At 48.0% G+C, this 20,789-nt stretch overlaps 1 long non-coding RNA gene across 1 annotated transcript; it reads left to right on the top strand.

Annotated features, from left to right (window-relative positions):
• The first annotated feature begins 14,110 nt into the window (after positions 1 to 14,110).
• LOC119178674 (uncharacterized) lies at positions 14,111 to 17,164 on the top strand. The gene is made up of 2 exons (XR_012884798.1): positions 14,111 to 14,789; positions 15,483 to 17,164. It is a non-coding gene; the product is annotated as an uncharacterized LOC119178674 (long non-coding RNA).
• Positions 17,165 to 20,789: the final 3,625 nt, after the last annotated feature.

Genomic DNA, 20,789 nt, shown 5'->3' with positions numbered 1-20,789 from the left:
TGTTTATTTCCACCACCTCAAAGCCTTTCTCTCGACTAATCCGCCATATCTCTTGGTTTGCGTTGACCACCGCTCTTTGCAGGTTGCTATCACGCACTGGTACCTCCGGTATCGTGCATATCACTACCTGTACCTTAGGAGAAGTGCTGCGCATGTCATCGACGCATTTCGCCAGTGTGGCGGCTAGTCCTGCTGCATCTTCATTTAGGACATCGTTTAAACCGCCTGAAATTTTCATGAGGTTTTGTCTATCAGCTGTAGTTTTCAGTTTTGCGCTCTCTTGCCTTATGACTGCTTCCAACTTGCGTCCTGGAAACGCCCCTACTGCAACCCTCTTGTCGCCTCTTACCCTCTCTTTGATGGCTTCTGTGCATTGATATAAACTCAATTCCCCGGCGATTATCACGTGCTGTGACTTTTCAGCTGGAGCGTTCTGCACCTGGGGGCTACTTGCACCTGTGACGCCGGCTGCTTTGTTCCCTCCCTGCCCCACCACTACCTCACTGAAGCTGGGCATTGCGACAGTTGAACCGGCTAAACCTGTTTTTTCCAAACTTGCTTGCCTTTCCTTCTCCAATGTTCTGGCTGCCGGTTTCCTACTGTTCCCTCGGTAGGTCGCTTCTTTGTTCAGCTTCGCTAGCGCTTCCTCGGCGGGCTTCAGTCTTTCTCCCATTACTCTCGTTTTCTCTTGCTCTGTCGCCAACGCAGCCTCGAGCTCGGCGATCCTCATCAGCAGTTCACTCTGGACAACCATCATTTTCTCCATTTTTTTCCTCGACCTCACATTGCCTACACTTCGCGTCAGACTCTTCTCCATCCGCTTCTACGCTTGGGTCCACTTTCAAACCCACTCCACATCCTGAACACCTTACAGTCTTTTTAACCATGCCTTTCTGACACCAATTGTCCCTATACTCGATAAAACTAAACTCGAGCCCTGCACTACGAAAAAAAAGAAAGTCTAAGCTCTACTACAAAAATTTGCGTGTTCACTGTACGCGCACCTCCCCCATGGGGTGGCAAAAGAAAAAAAAACAACAAAAAATTCAAGCACACACACCCACACTAACTAATAAATACCTGCGGACTGGCCCCCGAACAAGCCGTACCATAAAACAAGTGCTGCGAAGATTTCAACCGCTGCCTTATAACTATAAAGACAAGCTCAAAACATGCAAAAACACTTATCTGCGCAGTCGATCCGGAGCGCTCAAAAACTCGTCCATCCACCATGACAGCCCGAACTGAACCCACGCCACTGCCATGAGCGCCCCTAGTGGCATCGGTGCACCGATTGGCCTTCTCCAGCGAGCAAAAAGCGCCGCGCTCATCACACCTTCCCATTCTAGCCACGCTATCAGAGGTGTTCTCTGGTGTCAGCTGTGCGACTGTTGAACTTGTAGGTGTTCTGTGGCTGTTTCTACAAGCAACAGTGTAGTGCAGCAGCGCTTCTGGGTGTTGTCTTCTTTAGTGTTCTGTGTAATGCGTGCGCGCTCTGTAATCTCAGGTGTAAATGCGTATGGTCGCCTGGTGTGTAGCTAATAAACTTGTGTCGGGGGTCGTACCGTTGTGCATCTTGATGCTGTTGATGACAGATGCGCACACGCGCGAGCTGTCTGGCTTCCTCGGCGCGCTGAGTGAACTCTTCGGCGTCCACATGGATGTCGTCACACTCATGTGGCAACATGGCGTCCAACGTTGTCGTGACTTCTCGACCATAGATCAGACCGAACGGCGTCATTCCAGTGGTTTCTTGTCGAGCGGTATTATAGGCAAAGGCCACGTACGGCAATATCTGATCCCAGTTTTTATGTTCCGTGTCAACGTACATGCTGATCATGTCTGTGAGGGTCCTATTGAGGCGCTCTGTCAGTCCGTTTGTCTGCGGATGATAAGCAGTTGTTCTCCGGTGAGCTGTACCGCTGAGTCTGAGAACCGACTCCAAAAGTTCTGCGGTGAAGGCAGGTCCTCTGTCTGTGATCACTGCTGTCGGAGCGCCATGCCGAAGGACGGTGTTTTCGATGAAGAACTGAGCGGCCTCTGCTGCTGTGTCGCGCTGCATAGCTTTAGTCTCCGCATAACGGGAGATGTAATCGGTGGCCACGATGATCCATCTGTTATCTGTTGTGGAAGTTGGAAAGGGGCCCGGGAAATCCATTCCAATCTGGGTGAACGGCTTCGCTGGTGCTAGGACTGGATGTAAAAGACCGGCTGGCTTGCTAGGAGGTGCTTTGCGTCTTTGGCAGTCGGCACAAGTTCGCACGTGATGGTTAACATCAGCGGGTAACCTTGGCCAGTAGTACTTGCATCGCAGTCGGCACAATGTTAGGGTGTAGCCTAGATGACCAGAAGTTGCTTCATCATGGCACGCTTCCATAATTTCTTTTCGGAGAGAGGCAGGCACGACGAGCAAGTGCGGGTTGCCGGTTGGTGAGAAGTTTTTCTTATAGAGAACATCGTTTCGCAAGCAAAAAGATGGCAGTCCTCTGGCAAATAACCGCGGCACGTCCTTACGTCGTCCTTTTAAATATTCGATGAGTGGTAACAGCTCGGGGTCACTGCGCTGCTCCTGTGCAATAGTGGCCGTGTTGACGACTCCCAAGAATGCCGCGTCGATGTTTTCGTCATCACGAGCGACAGTCTCCACTGGCGACCGTGAGAGACAGTCAGCGTGAGTGTGCCGCTTCCCAGATTTATAGACGATGGTCATGTCGAACTCTTGCAGTCTTAGGCTCCAGCGCGCCAAACGGCCAGATGGATCTTTAAGGTTGGTGAGCCAGCACAAAGAGTGATGGTCCCTGACAACCTTGAAGGAGCGGCCGTACAAATATGGACGAAATTTGATGACCGCCCACACCACGGCGAGACACTCCTTCTCGGTAGTCGAGTAGTTCTCCTCCGTGCGAGAGAGAGTTCTGCTGGCGTAGGCTATTACTCTTTCACAGCCGTCTTGCCACTGCACCAGAACGGCACCGAGACCTACATTGCTGGCGTCAGTGTGAAGTGCTGTAGCGGCTTCCTGGTCGAAGTGCGCGAGGACTGGAGGTGTTTGCAGGGGTTGTCGTAGTTCATTGAACGCCATTTGCTGTTGTTCACCCCAGAAGAAGGGGACGTCCTCACGTGTGAGTCGTGTCAATGGCGCCGCAATAGACAAAAAGTCCTCAATAAATCGCCGGTAATAGGCACACAACCCTAAAAAGCGTCTCACGGCCTTTTTGTCGCATGGTGCAGGAAATTGCGCTACGGCGTCTATTTTGGCCGGGTCAGGTCGAACACCCTCGTGACTGAAGACGTGGCCTAGGAAGCTGAGTTCGTTAAAACCAAAATGACATTTTTCCGGTTTTAAAGTAAGGTCGGCCGAACGTATGGCTTGGAGGACGGTGAATACACGGCTGAGATGTTCCTCGAATGTTGCTGAGAATACAATAACATCGTCCAGATAGACTAAGCCTGTTTGCCACTTCAGGCCTGATAGTACGGTGTCTATGAGACGCTGAAAAGTGGCTGGCGCCGAGCACAACCCAAAAGGAAGCACCTTAAATTCGTATAGACCATCGGGCGTCACGAAGGCCGTTTTTTCACGATCTCTCTTGTCGACTTCTATCTGCCAGTAGCCGCTTCGGAGGTCCATTGAAGAGAAATAGCGCGCATGACGCAGCCGATCGAGTGAATCGTCTATGCGGGGCAGCGGATAGACGTCTTTCTTCGTGACTTGGTTCAACTTGCGATAATCAATACAGAAGCGCAAGCTGCCGTCTTTTCTCTTGACCAAAACCACGGGGGACGCCCAAGGACTTTTCGAAGGTTGTATAACGTCATCCGCGAGCATCTTGTGTACTTGCTTCTGAATCTCCTCGCGCTCTTTCGGAGACACACGGTAGGGATTTTGCCGAATCGGTCGCGTGTTGTCTTCAGTAATGATGCCGTGCTTGGTCAATGGTGTTTGCTGTACCTTTGACGTACGCGAAAAGCAGTCTTCGAATTGGTGTATAAGTTCAAGCAGGCGCTTCCTATCAGAGGGCGGTAGCGTAGAGCAGATGTCCACCGACAAAGTTGTCGAGGCGGGGACAGCCACGTCATCTGGTTGCAAGGTAAAGCAATCCCCGGCTTGGTCTACATCGTCGTAGTAAGCAATTGTGGTACCCTTCTGGATTTGACGGCACTCGTTGCTGAAGTTTGTGAGGAGCACTTCTGCCTGTCCACCAGTAAGCGCCAGGACGCCCCTCGCGATGGAAATGCCTTGCGTGAACAAAAGAGTGACTATGTGCTCCGCTATCACATCTTTATAGCAAGGACACCCACTGGACACCGACACAAGGCAGCAGGATCTCGGTGGGAGTGTCACGTCGTCGGCTATTCGCAAACGGCCGCGCGGTTCTTCACTGCTGTTGTCGGCATAAGGATGAGCGCAAAACGTCACCATACGTTGAGGGATGTCGATAACAGCGCCATGATCTTGAATAAATTCCATGCCCAAAATTAACTCTTTACAGCAGTCTGGCAACAGGACGAAAGTGGCCACGAAGCTAGAATCTCCAATGCGAAGTCTAGTGGTGCATTTACCCGTGGGTGTCATCAGCTGACTCCCAGCACTCCTTATGTGCGGCCCTGTCCACGGTGTCTTGACCTTTCTGAGGCGGTCGGCGAGCTCTTGTCGCATGATTGAGAAGTCGGCGCCAGTGTCGACCAGTGCTGTAACGTGATGTCCGTCAATGAGAACGCTCAGATCGGCACGTACAACTTCATCAGCATTATTATTCGTCGTCGTATTCATCATCGTTGTCGTCATACCTTCTTGCGATGATTGGGGGAACTTTTCAGTGTGTCGACGATTGGCAACCTTGCCCCCCGAGGTCGCATCAGTTAGTTTCCCCGCCGCGGGCTAGGCGAACGGCCTCTGGTGACGTCCGCGTAGCTCTGAGGGAAGTCACGGTGACGCGCAGGTGATGGAGATCGCCAGCGACGCGGTGGGGTTGCTTGAGCAGGCGATAGTTGATCGGCATCATGGGCACGACGGTCTTCGGAGCGGAAAGAAGCGGGACGAGAAAAGTTCCCGAACCCAGAATCGCCGTGACGGCAATAGCGGGCAATGTGACCGGGTTCTCCGTAGCGGTAGCAAATAGGTCGACGGTCGGCCATGCGCCACAAGTCAGTTCGGCGAACTGGTGGTCGTCTCGTAGAATCTCCTTGCCACCAAGGTACGGCAGGGGGTCGTGGCTGGAAGGGCGTCGCCACAAATGTCGGTGGAGGACGACGGACCACATCAGCGTAGCTCGCTGGATGTGGCTCAGTATTTGGCGCGGGTGGTGTAATGGCTTGCCTCAACTCCTGGCGGACGATTTCGCCAACAGATGCGACTGGCGGTTGGGCAGGGGGAATGCAGAGAGCCCGAAGTTCCTCACGCAGTATTTCCCTAATCATTAGTCGCAGGGAACTTTCGCATACGGCAGTGTTCTCAGCTGCAGCACTTACTGCCGTGTGGTTCTGCAGGTGGTCAAAGTGTCGGCGTCGTTGTTGCAGTGCGCGCTCGATGACTGTCGCCTCTCTTATGAATTCATCTACAGTTGTAGGTGGATTTCGTACGAGGCCCGCAAACACTTGTTCCTTAACACCCTGCATTAGGTGACGCACCTTCTTCGCCTCGGGCATGTCAGGGTCAGCTCGTCGAAACAGACGGACCATACCCTCTGCGTACATGGCGGCTGTTTCATTGGGTTTTTGCACACGTGCCTCAATCACTTGCTGTGCGCGATCCCGTCGGTCCCAGTTCAAAAATGTAGCGAGGAGCTTTCGACGGAAGTCTTCCCAAGATTGGAATGTAGCCTCGCGGTTCTCATACCACGTGCGAGCGCTATCTTCCAGTGCGAAATATGCACGGCCAAGTTTGTGCTGTTCGCTCCAGTGGTTGGATACAGCGACCCGTTCGAACTGTTCGAGCCAGTCCTCGACATCCTCGTACTCTTCCCCACGGAAAACTTCAGGAACGCGAGGATGTTCAAGAGTTACCTGCGAGGGAAGAGTGGTCTGCGATGGCGGGTTAACCGTGGATGTCGTAGGAGCTGCCATGCTGGAAAGAGGCGGAACAGGTGCGGACTCTGGACTTAGGCCTAGTAGGCGCCGACTGAATCGATGCACTGGATCCGTGACGAGGGGCTGAGTCTCTGGACTAGATGAACGGGTCCGAGCAAGACTGTCCTGCATCAGGTTGTAGGCTCCAGCACCTCCACCAGTGTCACGACGTCGAAACAGAGGTCTTGCGGCAGAAACTGAGGCGCCAGAAGCAGGTAGGTTCTTTTAATAGAACGCGCAAGAGAGTTCTTCTTTTTCATCCATTTCATTGTACTTCATGGCACATGCACAACTGTCATTGTCTTTCTTTTTGACAAGCACGTGACAATATGTCAATACGAAACCGAAACCGAAAAACCAGAACACAACAGTTTCGTTATATAATAAAACATCAAATTTAAAAATAGCAGCACCATCAACGGGATTAACTCCATAGCCAAATTTCACTGCAAAAAGCGCTCGAATAACTGCACCTTCCAGGTATGCAATATACATTGCTTCAGGTTTTAGAGGTGTGGTGACATCATTAGTTCAGGTTACATTGTTTTAGCGTACAGTTAGCTTTTTAGACACGTTTACTATGCTTTTTAATGTTAATATTTTACCTCATCGGTCATTTAGTGACAGTCATTCAATTTCCACCTTCCTTAAAAGAGAGTTATGAATAGTTGATATAAAAGCATTTTTTAAAGATATATGACTGGTGTTTATCCAAGGACCTATAATGAGTTCCGGGGAGGGGGAGATATGAACAGTTTTATCATTTGAAAAATAAAGTTTTCGGCTTTACAAGCCGGAAGGTCAATACGACAACAAGGCACGCCATAGTAGGAGCTTTTAAATATTCGGAACCATAGATCGGCAAAATAAATGGAGCCTATATAGACTCGCTCAGTAAATGTGTTTTTATCTTAAGACTCGATATAGGGCCCAGCCTATATCCGGTATTTTGGTCACATATATAGGTGACCAAAAACATTTTTCTCTGCAAAACATTTTCGCAATAGACTGCTTTCATGGGGTAAATCAGCCCGACATTTTTCGAATACACCTGAGGTAGTTACCAAAACGCCTTTGACATTTGGCGTGGAATGACCGATCAAACTTTACGTCGATACCTATCACTTTTCGTCTCCACTGTCGCTTTCCTAGTTCGTGTACTTCCTTTCTTGACATTCAACTTCACAGTAATTTAACAAATCTGCATTATATTGGTTCTATAAAAGAAAATAGCTTATGGTATACGCATCTTAAATAAAACTTGGCCGTGTACTCACGCCCCACCTCACTGTTTTGTATCAATCATTTCACCTTTCTCATCTCACCATATTGCCACGTGGTTGCGACGACAAAGAATATGGTACTTGGGTTGCTTAAGACGACACTTTTTATTTCGTGAACGTGTGCCTAGAAAAGTACAAAGTACTAGAAATTCACGCTTTACGCAGATAGTGGTAATTAGAGCATTGGTCGACGGTATCATGATCTGCCTGAAGGTACGTCGCTATATATACCCGTGGCATCGAACATCATCAGTATTGTAGGCGTCTCAAGCTTAGCAGAAGATTATAAAATAATCTAGAATTTTCGCAGACAGCCAAGCGTGCTTTGCGCAAGGAAATTGATTAATATGTGGTGTTTAACGTTTCTAAACCACTATATGATTATGAGAGATGCCGAAGTGGAAGACTCCAGAAATTATGACAACCTGGGGTTCTTTAACATGCACCCAAATCGGAACACATGGGCCTACAACATTTTCGCCTCTATCGAAAATGCAGCCGCCACAGGCGGGATTCGATCGCGCGACCTGCGGGTCAGCAGCCGAGTACCTCAGCTACTGAACCACAATGGCGGTGCCTTTGCGCCAGGCAGTGAGATAAAAATACAAGCGAAGTGGCAGTATAATAATGTTGCGATAAAATTTCAGCAGATGTGACAGGTTCCACTGTGGATGCTATTTTCATACAGAACCGTAAGCGGGTAGACACGCGTTGCTAGGTGGATCGACGTCTTTGGGTATTTTGAGTAGGCTAAGTTTCTACCTAAAACATACGGCGTGACGACGGCACTCCCGTTGACTGTAAATTTTAGCGAAACGAAGTGCACGCTTTGGTTGGATGATATGCATATTATTAAGAAGCTGTTGTGTATTTCTCAAAGGTCGAGCAAACCTTTACTATCACGTGCTGGATGACAGAAATATATCTATGTAATGTTTACAGCCAGCCTATAGACCGCAACAACAACTGACGTTGTGGGCCGACATCACTCCTGTAAGTCTATATACTTATGGTTGTATCCGTTACAGTAAAAATAACTAAATACGTTACTCTAATAAAAAAGGGAACGTTTCACGGCTCCACGTTATATATATATATATATATATATATATATATATATATATATATATATATATATATATATATATATATATATATATATATATATATATATATATATATATATATATATATATATATATATATATATATATATATAAGGTAACGCGCAATACCATTACCGTAACCGAAAAACATAACGAATGTTACCTCGGTCGTAGCTCCGGAGTCATCAGTTTTAATCAATGTGCCTTTGCAGCAGAAACCCACAATAGAGGCTTAATGACGCCTGCCCGTGTGATGGCTTCTGACTCTACAGTGACACAGGGTGAAACCATTTCTTAATTAATTGGAGCATTATACACAAAGTGAGGTTCAATAATCTACGGTATTAACAAAGAAGCTATCGTTGAACTCTCAAGAAATTTACAACAATCGGCCTTTTCTTGATCCTTCAGCACCTTCAATAAAGCATGTCGAAATCGGTACTGTTGGTCCTAGCAACCGAAATGGCCCGCCGTGCGCCAGTAGGCAATCACACTGGCATACGGAGGCCTACATTGGTGCCTTTTTATTGGGGAGGGGGTATTGGGAGATGTCGTGTGGAGGAGGGGGGGCACTAGCAAGTTTGTGACACCACATGTGGCCTGCAGAGTCTCGACTGATCATGTATGGATGGATGTGGCTGTACCCTTTAGATTGGGCGGCGGCTAACGCCACCTAGCCGTAATAAACAGTAAACTAACCACTAGATATCTTTCTTTTTTCTTTTAAATAGTGAGATTAAGGATTCGTTCTTTGTAGTGAAGGGTTTAATTTTCATTCATTCCTTGACTTTAGCCACCAATCATATAACCTCCTTCTAGTTAATTCTACCCGCTTAAAGTCTATTTTGCCCTCCCTGTCCCTAAACCCCAGTGCTTTGAAAAACTCTGCGCCATCATTCTCTGAAAAACTTTGCGCCATCATCACAGTGACGACTTCCGCGCCGCCATAGAGAAATGGCTCCACGGCCGAATGAAATACCAGCACGCCTCCTTCCAAGGCTATGGTGGCTAGAAGGAGCCACCATAGCACGGCCGGGATGCGACGTAGGCACTCAAGTGCTCCGAAACTGGCTCTTTGAGCAGCAACAAACGCTTATCGAGTTACGATTATTGTTATATAGTCCACACATGAACTCTTCAAACCGTCATCATCTATTTTTCACTGCATATCTGCGCCGACTTCGATGCTTTCGGCGATCGTTGCAAACGGAGCGACGAGTCTTGCGGCAGCGTCGTGTCGACACAGGCGTGCGCCGGAGAGCCTTGTAAGAGCGCCTGGCGCAGTGCATTGTGGGTGGGTCTATCCGTAAAGATATTCGTGCTTCTCATTTGGCATCGTTAGCGTAATCAGTAGCGGTGGCATTCACTACGAGGTGAGTTTACAAAGGCGAGCGGATAGACCCATCCACAATGCACTGCGCCAGGCGCTCTTACAAGGCTCTCGAAAGCTGCGCGCTCATTGGTTCGTGGGCAAGGTTCCTTTTGGCGTTGCATAAATTTGTTGCCAGACTTTGGGGTTGTTGTTGCCAGACAGCCGCTAAATTTGGCTGAAAAGCTTTTTTTTTGTAGTTGTGGCTTTTTCATAAGGGTTTGGTGCTATCCGCGGTGCATTTCTTGGCTGAAATTTTTTTTTCTGTAGTTAGGGCTTCTCCGTAAGAGTTTGGTGCTATCGGCGGTGCATTTTGCGAGTGCATGAGCGACGCTGACCGTTTTTATTAACGGAATGAACCGAGCCTAGCAGAAGTCTAGGCACGTTCTCTTGCTGTGTGCGCAGCTGTGCGATTAAGATATCGCGTCTCAGTATTAAGGATTACGGGGAAAACTGAATAGAGTCGCAGGAGGTGATGCGCTGCCCCCTCCCTCCTTACTTTTCTTTTTTTTTCTCTCAGCTGATCGTGTCGCGTCGAGCGCGCGCTACGACGGGGGACGCTACGCTTCCCCTAGCTGTGTCAGCACAAGACATATAGTTCGGACTCATGTATACATGTGATGAATAATCGTTCCAAGGCTGGTTAATCGGGGTATGTCGGATATGCTACAGCTAAGTACGCCTGGAAGGCTGCTTTATCGAAGCAGATGGAGCGAATTAAGCGCGACTTGCGCGTACCTGTAAATGGAACCAGGGGCGGCGCCAGGGGGGGGGGGGCAAGGGTGGGCTGGAGCCTCCCCAAAATTCTCGCCTGCCCCCCCTATGCCCACCCAAGTGCACGGAAGCATATATTGAAAACCTAGTAGGAGCAGAGCTAGCTTGCCCCCCCGGAGGAACTCACTTTTCGTGGTTGCCCCCCCCCCCCCAGTAAAAACATCCTGGCGCCGCCCCTGAATGGAACCCGGCCGACGAGCCACCGTCGCTTACAGGGCCCCACCCACAATAAGCACAAACTACCAAAATTTCAAATAATGATTGTGTATTGTTTCTCAGCTCAAGAGCTTAGTATACAACAATAAGAATAAAATGACATAATAAACATAATAATGACAATAACAATAATACAACATAATAACAACATAAACATAAGAATAAAATTACAATATGTCTCACTACGCGCTAATCACTATTAAACTGGATACCGGCGAGCAATTACCTCCATTAATCGAAGAAAAGGGTGTCTCACGTTGGGACGTGCGTTAATTGATCCCCACCAAAGCCAGGCGAGGTGAGACGGCATAAGTGAGGTAGTCGTCTTGTTGCTGTTGCGAACGAGACGGCGCTTTGCCTTTTGCCATTCACTTTCAATCCTTTTCATGTTGGCGCCTGTCGTAGGATCAACGAAGTTGACACTGTGGTTCACGGTGTGCCAGTCCAAGTTTAGCGGTGTTCCGTTGGCATCCACAAGTCTGAATATGCACTGGTACGCGGCCCACTCATCGCTGTACACCGTGGTCCCGGGAAGAATGTGCTGCCGGTCGAAGCGATGGCGCAGGCGACAGTCCGATTTCACGAAGGAAGGCCTCTGTTACGCATTTTATAAGGGTCATAAGGTGAAAGGGGGACAGAGCGCTCTAACATTGACCGGGCGCCTACGTGATGCAGCATCAGCGGGGAAAGAAGGGGTGGGTCATGGCGCCGACGTGGCGCGAGCATCTGCGGAGAAAGAGTGGACGGGCCACGGCCCTAACGCCACGCGAGCACCTGCGGAGAAAGACGGGATCGGCAAAGACGCCTGGAATAAAAAAACATAAAAAACCTTTTTGTGCCTCTAACGTTGGTTGACATGGCGCCGACCCGACGCGACGCGAGTGTCTGCGGAGGAAGAGGCGGTGGGTCACGGCGCCGACGCGACGCGAGCATATGTGTGAAAATACGGGATAAGCGAAGACGCCTCGAGTCGTACAACACCTAGGTCACGTACTCCACTTCGGTGCCCCTCCTTCTCCACAGCAACGGTGACTTGAGCGGCAGTGCGAACGACGTTACGTGATGCTACGTGATGTGACCCACGTATCACGTAAACAGTACACCACCCAGGGCACGTACTCCACCTCACTGCATTGGGCGTCGAGACATGGCCAAACTTGCTCACGTAAACCTCTTAATTTTCGTTATTTGGTGCTCCATATCTCGGTCGCAATCCCTAAGTTTTAGGATCGTGATCCTTATGAAATGCCGTAACGTGTGCCAAGTACATTGTCACCATTTCAGGAGCCGTCGCGTTACTGGACTGTCGAAGACGCCATCGCTTCGACCTGCAGACAGTCGGGAACAGCACACAAGCAGCCGCCGACATCCGAGTGATGGGGAATTCGCAAGGACCTCGGCTTAATTATGGTGACCCAGGATGCAGTAAGGCGTCACGTACAATCGCCCCGGCAAAAAAACGAGCAGACCCACACTTCAGGTACAATGGTTGTAGGAAACAGTTAGCTGTCCCAGCTCCGCGGGACACTCGCGATGCAGGGTAGACAGGGGCAAGGCTCCTTTTAGGGGCGAAGCTTCTTATGGCATGGCTTGTGCATCCCTCGTAGTACGTAACCACCGGTGGCACATACCCGAAATAGGTATAACATTTGACCTCCAAGGTGGTGCCGGTGAGAGATTTCTTCTCTGCGTTGTTTAACAATGAAAAATAGTACTCAATGTACATGCCAATGGCTGCTAATGGGGAATGAGAGACAGGAGCATTCGGCTTTAGTCAACGCGCACGCTGCGATCCCCATTAGCAGCCATTGGCATGTACATTGAGCACTATCGGACAAGAAAGGGTTGCTACATTATACTCGCTGGGTCTAACCTCCTTAGTTTTAGAAAGGTTTAGCGAGCGTTGATCCGCAGGGCCATGAATACAATGAACTAGTTAGTATATACCATGAATGAATTCGAGGTGGTTAAAGGGGGGAAGCAGATACGAAGCGCAAGCCGTAAGAAATTAAAAGCTGAATCCTCCTGTCTCTCATTTCACATTAGCAGCCACTGGCATGTACATTGAGCACTATCTGACAGGAAAAGGTTGCTACGTTATACTCGCTGGGCGTAACCTCCTTGGTTTTAGAAACGTTTAGTGAGCATTGGGCCGCAGTGCCATGAATACAGTGAACTAGTATATACCAAGAACTCAAGATGGTTGAAGGTGGGAAGTAGACCCGAAGCGCAAGCCGTAAGAAAGTGTGCGTGTGCCACCTCTCGTTTAGTCCTTGGAATGTCCACTGAATGGCGGTGCTTCTATATGGGGAATATATGTTAAAAAGATGCGAGATGCATGGATGAACGCATGAAAAGGACGAAGGGGCGGATGCATGAACGAACGCAGGGACGGGCGCACGAACAGACGCATGGACGGTCACACAGACGGACGCATGGACGGACGAATGCTTCGCCCCACTCTCCATCATTCACTCCGTGGATATGCTGCCATTTTTTTTTTGCCTCTCGAGACGTACTTGGTCGTTGCACGTCTCAACGTGAAAGACCCTTTCCTTCGAATAATGGAGGTGATCGCTCGCCGATATCCCGTTTAGGGATCCCTGCCATATCGTGAGTGATGAGCGTGTAGTGAGACATATTATGCCATTTTATTGTTATGTAACCGCCCTATTGTTTTATACTGCGCTCTTGAGCTGAGAGACAATTTGTGCTTATTGTGGGTGGGGCCCTGTAAGCGACGGCGGCTCGTCGGCCGGGTCCCATTTACAGGTACGCGCAAGTCGCGCTTAATTCACTCCATCTGCTTTGATAAAGCAGCCTTCCAGGCGTACATAGCTGTAGCATATCCGACGTACCCCGATTAACCAGCCTTGGAACGCTTATTCATCACATGTATATACGAGTCCGAACGATATGTCTTGTGCTGACACAGCTAGGGGAAGCGTAGCGTCCCCCGTCGTAGCGCGCGGTCGACGCGACACGATCAGCTGAGAGAGGGAAAAAAAAGAAAAGTAAGGGGGGAGTGGGCAGTGCATCACCTCCTGCGACTCTATTCAGTTTTCCCCGTAATCCCTAATACTGAGACGCGATATCTTAATCGCACAGCTGCGCACACAGCAAGAGAACGCCCCTCGACTTCTGCTTGGCTCGGTTCATTCCGTTAATTAAAACGAATTATGTAATGCGCGGTTCATTCCGTTAATTAAAACGGCCTCTTAATTGCGCAGCCGCACCGCGCTCCACTTCTGCTAGGCGCGGTTCATTCCGTTATTTAAAACGGCCTCTTAATTGCGCAGCAGCGCCGCGCTCGACTTCTGCTAGGCGCGGTTCATTCCGTAAATAAAACGAATACTGTAATGCGCGGTTCATTCCGTTAATTGAAACGGAATTAAAACGGCCTCTTAATTGCACGGCAGCACCACGCGCGACTTCTGCTAGGCGCGGTTCATTCCGTTAATAAAAACGGCCAGCGTCGCTCATGCACTCGCAAAATGCACCGCGGATAGCACCAAACTCTTACGGAGAAGCCACAACTACAGGAGAAAAAAATTTGAGTCAAGAAATGCACCGCGGATAGCACCAAATTCTTACAAAAAAGCCTCAACTACAGGAAAAAACTTTTTGGCCAAATTTAGCAACAGTCTGGCAACCACTCATGCCACGCCAAAAGGAACCTTGCCGGTTCGTGCGTGATGTCGTCAGCAAACATGGCTGCGCCCATGACGATGCTGCAGGCAGCTTCCAGGCAAGACTTCGCGCGCGCTGTGTTTGCTGAGGCGATCTTGATCGAGAAAAACGCCTTCCGAACATTCGGAGGGACGCGTGGAAACTTCATGTGAATCGAGAAACGCTGTAAGCGTGCCTCTACCGAAGCTGCACTTCACTCCGCTTTCAACGACTGCAGGAGACGCCAAGAAGTGGACCGTCGTATCCAGTAAAGATTAAGAAGACGTTGAGATGCTAGTCTCGGTAAGTTCTTTTTTGCAGTTCCGAACAGAGCCATAAAATGTTTGCTTACGAGACCGCCGGTGCGCTCAAGTTCGCAAACAATGATCGGGCAGGCACAGCTTCGGTTACTACGCTACCCAGCGCGAGCACAACTATTGCTGCTGTTGCACAGTGCATTTAGTGCGCATAGACTTCAGTGGAATAAACTAAACCACATCAAAAAGAAAATTAAACTGCAACCCACAGCTTTGAGTGTTTGTCGAAAGCTATAAAGTAATAGAAAAAAAAGTACGCACGCGTTACTTGAGGCTTCACCGCAGAGCTGCTATGTATTTTGGGGAAGGCATGTGGGAATCTTTACGATCGCGTGCCCAGAGTAAACATCATGTTGCAAATCACTGCAGTTAGTGTGGGAAAGAGTGCAGTGTGTACATCAAAACTGCAATCCGGAATCGTTAGCGGTTTGAGCTTGCATTCTTTACACGTAAATTAATTGACAAATGTCCTGTGAATGAAGAGAATAACCAGCTGCAGCTAAGTTGCGCGTAGTGTTAAAAAAATGCACCCTTTTTGGCATTTCCTTTTACAGAGAATGCATGTTCGCCTAAGGCAAATGAATTATGATTGTGTGCCGAGTGCACGTGACAGGGAGTGCTACACTAGCTGTAGGGCTGTGAATGATCAGTTTATGAACAGTTTATAATGTGTTTGCAGCACCTTGCTGAGAAATTTCTTGGGCCCTTTGGAACACTGCTAGTTTTGGCTCCATGAAAAAAAGAAGAAAACATCATTACACCTCAGGTTGACAGGTAATTTTTGATTTGTACAGATTATGCTAAGATTGTTACCATAATTATACTCAAAGGTGTAACTGACAAAATGGCACAATGCTATGCTATTGACACATATTTATTATGCATTGTTTAAAAAGAAAACATACTGAAATTTTGGTGACCTTGCAAAAGTTAGTTCACATTTTTCTTTCCATGCAGACTAACCATGGCCTATCGTACAAGTTGCTAACAGGTGGTATGTAAAAAGACTGCACATAATGCACAGACACATTCTCTTCTTGCTATCATTTCTAACTTATTTATTTATTACCTCAGTCCTCCTATTAGCCTATGCAAGAAATCATTTGTCTTTTGCAACTGCTTCAGCTCGCTTCACTACTGTAACACTTTTGTGCTTTTGCTGCCACCAACCTTTTTCTAGCCATAACCTTTGGATTTTTTCTACAAAATTCTCCTAAGTCCATGTGACTGACCTCCAACGGTGTAAAAAAGTGTTGTGATTGTACCATATGTTGAGTCAGCTGCCTAAATTTTACTTTATTAATCTGGCACTCTTGATATAATCATCTTGTTGTTTATTCATTAATGCCAGATCATGTGAACTGCTTGGTTAGCTTCATGTATGTCCACTGGATGCCGTCATGACCACCCAAATGACAGCAGTTATGATAGAGATTGAATATTTTTAATTAGTATAGATGGCACTGTGATCAATACTGCTTGTGTCAGTTTTAGAGCTTCAGTTTGTTCTCAAAGCTTGACAGCATTTACTGTTTTACACATCAGCTAGTGGTATCCCCAATATAGATACCGCGCCACCGTCTTTCGTGGAAGCTTCCGGGTGCCTTTAGGATGGCCGATGCTTCTTTCTTTGTTGTCGTGCAATTCACTCTCGCTTTGTTAAACGTGTAGCTGTGGCAATCAACCAGACAAAGTTAGAAACTACTTGGCAGCCTTTCATCTTGCTATTACAGTATCGCTTCTATTCACTATTGTGATTCATGTGTATTCAGCTTGAATGGTAAAGCAGTCTAGTAGACTAAATACGGGATTATATCACATAATTTTTTTAACAATGCAAACCTCTCTCTGCTTCCATTACTTGCATTCAGTCTTTGATTTAGCCACTTGTGCAGCTGTCGGTTTTGTGCTCGATGATATGCCATCTATGTGACTTGCTCTGTGATATTGACACACCTAAAAGTGCAGACTTCTTCACATGCAATTGTCCTAAAAAAGAACTATAAATGTCGCTAGACAGCACGTTGCTGAACTCAAAACTTAAAACCATTTTGTTTTATCCTCTGCTACTTCTAGGCTGGCCCCTGAAGCAATGTGGATTAGTGACCGGAGCTGGAATGCTGCCGCGTACTGCTGCTCGGCTCAGTGGGGACAAGTACTGCAATAAGGACAGCATCCGCCTTTGTGGACTTTTTCTGAAGGCGTTTAGTACACATAATTTCTCATTCTGCTTGACAAGAAACTGTTGTGCAACATAACCTTTGCTAACATTTCAAAATGTAAAATGAATCCATGAATTGCCAGAGCAAACCTGCTCCCATGGAAACTTCATATTTACTGTGAATAAAAAAATCGCAAATACAGTTAGTAGTGCTGGATGTTTTCGCCTTCACTTAACCTAAAACAAGCAAAATCTGGTCTGTTAGGTCATATGCAAGCACAGTTACACCACAGTACTGTCTGTCATCAGAGGTGAAATCAAAGTTGAACCCACCTCAACTTTTCGAGGGCTGGGTGTACTTTCCACTGCTCAATGGCTTCAATTTCTAGCACGTTCATAATCCTTCAATTGAAATGCTTTTTACTGGTGAAATTTTAAACTATTAAAATTCCATAGGGTAAGTCATTCGGTCTGTCCTGTCAATTTGTCTGCTATGTTATGGCTATGTAGGTCAGTCGGTCAAAAATGTTTATGTGTTGAAAAATACGTAAACGAATATGGGTTACTATATACAGAAGGAGGTCCCATAGCACAAAGCTTAAAGGCTCAAGGCTCCTGTGAAAAATATACATGTTGATAACTAAGAAAAATGGCAACTAAAAAGTGGCAAGTTATTATAATAGAAGTAAAGACAAGACAAACTTGTAATGCAAATTCCAGCTGAAATGGTAATAAAACAATCTTCAGTAATGATACATGGCTATCAAAAGGATGGCGGTAGAATATTGAACAAAAGAGACTTCAATTATTGATACACCAGACATCTCAAATCTACTTAAAAGTATTGAATGACAATTGGTTAGTGCATAGTGGTATTGCATTCCAAAAATGTATGGCAGCAAATATGGTAGTGTGTTTGACGTAGTTAGTGCGTGTATGTGGTAGTAAAAATTTTTGTTAGAGGCGAGCCTGGTGGGATTAGCGTTTACCAATTGAAACTTTCGCAAGACATTGGCTGTTATGGAAGCGTTAACACACTTAAATACAAGAATCCTCAGTGTATGTTTGAATAACTTACACACTGTTTGTACACTATGTTGCTGAAGAAGCGGGGGCACGCTGGTGAACAGAGTACTGAATGTTAGTATCACGGGCCGAGAGAATGAATGAAATAAGTATATTTACAAAATATGCAGGGAGAGTCAGAGGCAGCTGCAGCCAACATGGAGGCCCAACAGCAACAACAACACAAGCACGGTCGCTTTCATCGTCTTCATCGTCTATGATGCTCTTTCGTTGCCGATGTCGTGTAACATATAACCCCCCACCGCTGGCTGCGCCGTCTTGGCGCCTAAAGGACAGTAGGATCATATGCGGATATGTAGAGTTTGAGGCGGGTCACGTGGACGACGTCTGTAGCGGGTGCGGACGACGACGACTGACTGTCCAACGGAGCAATCTCGTATGTGACCTCGGTAATCCAGCATAAAATCCAGCCCCGAGTAGCGAGACAGGAGCTTCGAAGAGAGGCCAACGTGACGGCATGGTGTCCAGAGGAGGCCCAATGAACCTGGAGAGTAGAAAACTACTCTGTGATGGCTGTCGTAGCGGGCCTTCTGAGAGAGCTGCGAGCCAAGAAGACGTTCCCGTGCGACTTGGCGAGCCACTTGAGCCCGAGCAGTGGCATCCCGGGCGTACTCTGTAACCGTTTGCGTAGTTGATGGGAGAAGAGTCTCGAAGGGTAACGCTGGATGGCGGATGAACAGTAAATAGAAGGGGGAGAAGCCAGCGGTGTCGTGGCGTGACGAATTGTACGCGAATGTTACATAAGGCAAAGTACTATCCCAATCAAGGTGATCTTTGGAAACGTACATGGAGAGCATTGTGGTCAATGTTCTACTTAGGCGCTCGGTAAGACCATTTGTTTGTGGGTGATAGGCCGTAGTGAGCTTGTCACGCGTCGAACACGAGCGAAGGATGTCACTTACTACTTTTGAAAGAAATGAGCGACCACGATCTGTCAGCAGCTGTTGAGGAGCGCCACGGTGAAGAATTACGTCATGAAGCAAGAAATCCGCGATGTCAGTGGCACAGCTAGTCGGTAGCGCTCGTGTGATAGCGTATCTTGTGGCGTAATCAGTGGCTACGGCTATCCACTTGTTTCCAGTGAGAGAAGTAGGAAATGGTCCGAGATCAAGACCGACGCGGTAGAAGGGAACGGTTGGTATGTCTATTGGTTGGAGTGGACCAGCTGGTGGCAAAGTGGAATGTTTGGAGCGCTGGCGGGACTCACATGCAGCAACGTATCGGCGCACAGAACGGTAAAGGCCTGGCCAGAAAAATCTACGCCGCACACGATCGTACGTGCGCGTGACCCCGAGATGTTCCGCGGTTGGGGCGTCGTGAAGCTGTTAAAGTACAGCGAAACGGTGTGTCGCAAGAACTACGAGTAGTAGGTCTGGTCTCTCGGCGCAGGCGTTGGGTCGGTAAACAATGCCATCGCGTAGAACGAACAAGAGTAGTGACCGGTCTACGTGGGCAAACATAGACTCTGCATGATAAACCGCAAGTGGACATCGCTGAGCTGTTCCTCGCGTATGTCGGTGAAAGCCGACATGGCGAAGACACAAGGGTCAGGATCATGTGCTGAAAGGTCAGGTGGGTCCACAGGGTGACGGGATAGACTGCCGGCTTCCTGGTGCATTAGGCCAGATTTGTATGCCACGTCGAAGCTATATTCTTGTAGTTTCAAGGCCCAACGGCCAAGTCGTCCAGTTGGAGTTTTAAGGGACGACAGCCAGCACAAGGCACAGTGATCTGTAATCACCGAAAAGTTGCGGCCAAACAAGTACGGTCGAAATTTTCCGACTGCCCAGACTAGTGCGATGCACTCACGCTCTGTAATAGAAAACTTGCTCTCCGAAGGAGAAAGGAGGCGACTGGCATAAGCAATGACGCGATCCTGTCCTCGTTGCCGCTGGGCGAGAACAGCACCAATTCCATGTCCGCTTGCATCGGTACGAACTTCAGTATGGGCTGATGGGTCGAAATGGGCCAAGATGGGTGGGGAAGTAAGTAATGTTATAAGAGTGCTGAAGGCAGCTGCTTGGTCAGTACCCCAATAAAAAGGCATGTCCTTCTTCAATAGCTCCGTAAGTGGTCGGGCAATGTCAGCAACGTCGAAAGTAGGAAGAATGGCCGATAAAACTCCGTACATCTTTTGCGGAATGTGGTATGGGAAAATCTTTGACAACTCGAATTTTGTCAGGATCAGGTTGCACGCCTCAAGCACTGACAAGGTGGCCCAGCACAGTGATATCTTGACGGCCAGAGCGACATTTGGAAGAGTTAAGCTGAAGTCCTGCTGTCCGGAAAACCTCAAGAACAGCCGTTAGGCGGCTAAGGTGGCTTTCGAATGTAGGTGAAAATACGATGACGTCATCGAGATAGCACAGGCATGTGGTTCATTTGTACTCACGCAGGAGAGAGTCCATCATCCTTTCAAATGTAGCTGGCGCATTACACAATCCGAATGGAATAACCTTGAACTGGAAAAGTCCATCTCGTGTGATGAATGCGGTTTTTTCACGGTCTCGATGATCGACGGAAATCGGCCAGTATCCTGATCACAAGTCGATAGATGAAAAGTAGGCAGACGCATGTAGGCAGTCGAGAGCATCAATCCGCGGAAGTGGATACACGTCCTTACGTGTTACTTTGTTTAAATGACGGTAGTCTACGCAGAAGCGCCAGCTGCCATCCTTCTTGACTAGCACAACCGGCGATGCCCATGGACTACAGGAAGGTTTGATAACGTCTTTTGTG

The sequence above is a fragment of the Rhipicephalus microplus genome, chromosome 1 (genome assembly GCF_043290135.1).
Source record: "Rhipicephalus microplus isolate Deutch F79 chromosome 1, USDA_Rmic, whole genome shotgun sequence".
In the NCBI taxonomy this organism is placed as follows: domain Eukaryota; kingdom Metazoa; phylum Arthropoda; class Arachnida; order Ixodida; family Ixodidae; genus Rhipicephalus; species Rhipicephalus microplus.
The sequence above is the reverse complement of the archived record's forward strand: the minus strand, read 5'-3'. Positions and strand labels throughout refer to the sequence as shown.